This window comes from Solanum stenotomum, chromosome 2 (assembly GCF_019186545.1).
Source record: "Solanum stenotomum isolate F172 chromosome 2, ASM1918654v1, whole genome shotgun sequence".
NCBI lineage: Eukaryota > Viridiplantae > Streptophyta > Magnoliopsida > Solanales > Solanaceae > Solanum > Solanum stenotomum.
Window position 1 is genome coordinate 56,013,037 of NC_064283.1, and position 5,724 is coordinate 56,018,760.

Genomic DNA, 5,724 nt, shown 5'->3' on the forward strand with positions numbered 1-5,724 from the left:
CAACAAAATTGTGCGTGCAATCCTTGATCAACTTCAATCTCTCTTTAGCAGAATTCAAAGTCAATTTGACTTTCTTCATATTTAATATTTTTAAAATATTATCATTTTTTTTCTTTTCTTTTATTCTTGAATAACTATTCTTGCCTTAAAATCGTTAGCTTCTCCAATTGATTTGTAGTTGGTCTTGCATGTCCATTCGACTTCAGTTGATTATGTATGTGGTAAAGTACTTCAATAAATAATTTTTCATGCTCTTCAAAATCTATAATTTAAAATAATGTTTCAGAGTTGATTGTATCATTACTATTCATAGTCATGCATAGGGGTGTACATGACCGGGTTGGTTTGGGTTTTTCAAATATCAAACCAAACTATTTGTGTCGGATTTTTAAATTCATAAATCAAACCAAACCAATAAAACTCGGGTTTTTCAATTTTTTGGGTTATTTTGGGTTTTTCCGTAAAGTATTCATACAAACATATAATTTACTTGTACTTCAAATATTTCTTTAGTCCTACCAAAATACAATTATCTAAGATGTTTCTTAAAAATATAACACAATATGATATGATTAATGACACTAAAATATCCAACAAAAATAATAATAATGAAATCGCGTAAAACAAATATTGCAAATTAACAAGTCATAATGAAAATGATCATAATTTAAAAGTACTAAATCATGCTAAAATTAGTTTAATAAGTATTAGTTACATGACTAAATATTAAAGGAAATTAAAATTAGATTATGTATTTTAATTGTCTAAACCAATGTAAAACTAAAGAAAAAATAATCAATATTATTGTCATTCTTAGTGTTGAATTGATTTTCTTTTTTGCATTAGTATTAATTTGATTTTGATTTAAGCTTTATTATAACTACCAACATCTGTGGACTATAATTTTTATTGGCTCATTCATAATTATAAGTTTCAAATTTGAAATAATATATTAAAAGATAAAAACTATGAAAATGTATAAGAAATATTTAAAAATTATATCAAAGTAAATATTTTTATGTATAAAATAAAATTTTAAAATTATATATATAATGTCGGGTTGGTTTGGTCTCGGGTTGGTTTTTTTTAGTTAAAACCAAACCAACCCAAATATAGTCGGGTTTTTTTTTTCAAAACCAAACCAAGTGAAACCAAACCACTAGTCGGGGTTTTTTTTCGGGTTGACTCGATTTTCGGTTCGGTTTTGTACACCCCTAGTCATGCACTTCAATTGCAGATCTAGAACTTCAATTGTTTTTGTTTCAATTTTTGGTAGATCATCAAAAACTTGCTCTTGGTGAACATTTTTGTTTCTTTTATTACCAAGTTCATCTTCAAAAGTTTCAACTAATTTTTGTTGTGAGACAATAGTGAATATTTCTATTTCTTTTCCAATAGCTTCACTTTGTATAGGTCAATCATGTCTATTACATGTGTCTCATGATTTGAATTACTAGCCTCTATCGAAGAAACATCAGTTTCAACCAAATTATCCTTTTTAGTCATCCCAATAATCATTGACTTATTAGATTGACCATTATTGAAGTCCACTTTTCAATCAAAAACATCTATAGTATAATGAAAATTACTTCTACATTTCCTTCCTTTTTCCACAATTTGTAAACTCTAATCTTCTTCATATATTTCTGTCCAATTTGAAGAATTTTTTTTTAATTGATCATCCTTTCTTTGGTTCAACATTTATTCCTATCAAACTCAATGTCTCTTCTTTATCAAATGTTATTACTTGAGAGAATGATGTTGTAACTAGGACTGGGCATTCGATATTTCGGTTTGGTTTCGTTTTTTTTTCGGTTTTCGGTTTTTATACAACATGTACCGAATACCGAATCGAAATAATTCGGTTCGGTTCGGTTTTTATTATTTCGGTTTTTGTTAGTTTGATTTTTTTGTTATGGGCCTGCTTAGTGGGCTTTTTAAAATTTTGTAATTTTTTTGTTTATTTTTATTTATATTTATATCTTTTTACTTATTTTACTCTGTTTTTTAAATTATTGTATGATGAAAAGTACTAACTACGAAACTGCCGTTATCAATTATCATTGAAATTTGCCCTTGCTAATAAATTATAATTAAAATACTACTAAAAGTGTAAAAGCCAATAAATTATAAATTTAAATTAAGTACTACTAAAAAAGCCTTGTGAGTAGTTCCAACTTCCAAGTTCCACACTTGTTGTTATCATTGTTCTTTTTTTTCTTTCAAAAAGTAACACACAATTACACAAATAGGCAAAGAGCTGTGATACAAATCTCTTTAACATTATTATAAAATACCATAGTTTTACTCAATGAATGTAGGGCAACTCAATTAAACTATCAACCTTTAATTTCCTAAGGAAACATTTAAATCCATTTTTATCCCCCTCAAAAATCAAATCAAAATGAATGAATCCTCAGAATAATACGAAATGATGTGGCAGTTTTAGGCCAAAAAGGCACTATCAAATAGGCCAAAAGGCACTAACAAGTAACAATTTAACAAGTAAATAAACTTCACTACACTTCACAAATACAATAATCAATTGATCATGCCATTACACAACAACACAATAACTATCTAACAAGTAACAATAATGCACCAATGTAGTTTTCATGAGACCACTTTCAAGTTTCAAGTGCCAACAATAACAAACAACAATAATGAACAACAAACAATGTAGCCTCTTCCATGATACCACTTTCAAGTTTCAAGTGTCAACAATAACAAATAACAATAATGAGCAACAATGTAGTTTCTTGACTTTCTTCCATGAGACCACTTTGAAGTCTCAAGTGCCAACAAAATTACCAAAACACTAACAAAACTTGGTACTTTACACCTTTCTTCATTGTCTCGACTTTGGACCTTTTAAAATAAAATTAAATGTTAGAATACTACTTTTAAGATTAAAAAAAATGATATGATTAAATAAATGACGTATTAAACTCACCACTATTAAATACTTGAGACTTGCAAGCCAATCATAGATCAACAATGGAAGAGTTTCTTCCACTATTTGCCATCTCTATAAATAAGAAAATCAAATATGTCATACAACACAATAAGTCTTTTATTTTTTCCAAAAACAAATAAAAAATAAAAAGTCTTACCAAGTTCAATTTTTTCAAGAAACTCCAAACTTTCTTCAACACAAATAGGCTTAGTTTCTTGTCTAAGCCAATCTTGAACACAAATAAGGCATTGCACACATTTGGGAGTCAATGAACTTCTAAAGGGATCAAGAATACGATCACCCGTGCTAAATGCACATTCCGATGCCACACTCGACATAGGAATAGCCAATACATCTCGAGCCAACTGTGAAAGTATAGGAAATTTAGGAGAATTAACTTTCCACCAAATCAAAATATCAAAATCCTCAGATTCAGGCTCTTGGTCTTCAAGAAGATATCTATCCAACTCAGATTTAACACCTAAACTTCCAGAATCTTCCTTTTGTTTCTTCATGTAAAACGTAGTTCTCAAAGAATTTGTTTTCATATTTTGAGAAAGACAATAAGTAGATGAATCAGAGGAGTCAGATGAAGATGATTGATTTTTAGAACCTTTTGCATACTTACTTACATAGATCGCAAACAAATTCTTTAAGTAAGCATTTACTTCATTATTCACTATTTGTCCCTTTTCTTCCCCAAGTAATTCTTCAAGAGCAAAACTAACATACATAAATTTATTGCGAGGATCCAAAACATAAGCAATAAAAAGCATATTGTTCATCTTTTCAGGAGTACCCCAATATTTCTTGAACTTTTATTTCATCCCCGAAGCCATTTTACTCAAATCAACATCATCACTTGTCATACATACTTTCAAGTATGCATCAAGCTCACATATATCCTCAAAATGAACATTACAAGTAACATACCGTGAACCTGAAACTTTCAATGTGAGCTCATAAAATTTTTCAAGAAACTTTGTGATATTCCTCACATTAGCCCAATGCTCATATTGAATTGAACATGCAATACTTCCATCTTCACAAACATCAGTAGCAAGAAAAGAATTAAAATTACCATCATAAAGATCAAACCTCTCAAAAGCCTTTTCAAATTTTTCTGCCGTGTTCAACATCAAATAGGTGGAATTCCACCTAGTAGGCACATCTAAAGACAACATTTTATCACATTCTATTTTTTGCATTTCAACACATTTCAAGAAGTTTCTTGTCCTTGTAGAAGATGATCTAACATATTTCACCATTTGTCTCACCCGTTTGATAGAAGGACTAATTTATTTCAAATCATCTTGCAGAATTAAATTAAGTTTGTGAGCCATACATCTCACATGGAGATGCTTACCTTCCATCATATTAGTTCCCCACATATCTAATTTTTTGGACAACTCTAAAACCGCCACATCATTTGAAGAGGCATTATCAACCGTAACAGTAAAGACATTGTCCAAGTTCCAATCAAGTAAACAATTACTAATACACTCAGTCAAATGCTCACCTTTATGACTAGTGATAGGACAAAAATTCAATATTCTTTTATGAAGCACCCAATCCCTATCAATAAAGTGAGCAGTCAAACACATATAATTGATTCTTTGCACCGAGGTCCATGTGTTTGTTGTGTTGTGAGACAAATTCTTGGTTGTATTTCTCTAAAAGACATTTTCAAATTCATTCTCAATTCACCATAAACTTCATAAGAATCCCTTGTTATGGTTCTACGAGAAGGAATCCGAAACAAAGGTTGAACTTTACTCATAAACTTCTTAAAGCCTTCTTTTTCAACAAAACTAAAAGGTAATTCATCCAAAATTATCATCTCAACTAAAGCTCTCCTACATACCTCTTGCTAAAATTTCCAAGTCTCTATCGAAGAACTGTTACTTTGAATATTTAACAATTTTTGAATGCCAGGTGCAACAGGCGGGGGCTTATACACTTTACATCGGTTAGTCAAATGTTGTTTCAGTCCACTTGTTCCATTTCTAGTTGTATTAGCAGCATAGTTTTGTTTACAATGTAAACACTTTGCTTTAACTAATAAACCATTTTCAAAAAAAAATTTGAAGTGTTGCCAACCAGTAGACCTAGGATCCATTTCTTTTCTTTTTTTTGTTTTCTCTGTGCCAATTGAGGCATCATTGCTAATAGTAGGTGTATTATCCGTAGAATCAGTCATACTTATTCGACTTTGATTAGCCACACCCACATTTGATTGATTTTGTTCAGCCATCTATATAATAAAAAAACTATTTCACAATGAATTCACACTTAGAATATTAAGGAGGAAATAAGAAAAAGAAAATGATAATTGGATGCATTTTTTTATTGTGGTTTCTTTTTCTTTATTACTTTTGCTCCTTTTTTTTTTGTCTGAGATTTGACCCTTTGCTAGAAAATACAATATTACAATTATACAAATGAGCAAATCAAAATAAAAAAATAAATTTTAAATATAAAAATTAAAAATATACAAATCTGAAATCTTTATTAGTTTATTTTAATGGATAGATCAAAATCCAAATGCACTAAAATATTCTCAAGTAATTGACTAAATGCAAGTTAAAAACTTAAAATTATTTTTTATATTTATAAGAAAAAAATACCTGAAAGCTGATGGTTGTCGCCTGTCGGTCGCCGTCTGCTGCTGTGCGTGGTGCTGCGGCTGCCTGAGCCCTGCTGGTCGACTGGGGCTGGTGGCTGGCGGTTGCTACTGCTGTGCGTGCTGCTGGTCGACGGGACTGGCG

General features: G+C 30.2%; 1 long non-coding RNA gene across 1 annotated transcript; it reads right to left on the reverse strand.

Annotated features, from left to right (window-relative positions):
- Positions 1 to 2,646: 2,646 nt before the first annotated feature.
- On the reverse strand, positions 2,647 to 3,253 carry LOC125856748 (uncharacterized). Its single transcript, XR_007445556.1, has 3 exons — positions 3,114 to 3,253; positions 2,954 to 3,028; positions 2,647 to 2,868 (listed from the first exon to the last, which is right to left on the reverse strand). It is a non-coding gene; the product is annotated as an uncharacterized LOC125856748 (long non-coding RNA).
- Positions 3,254 to 5,724: the final 2,471 nt, after the last annotated feature.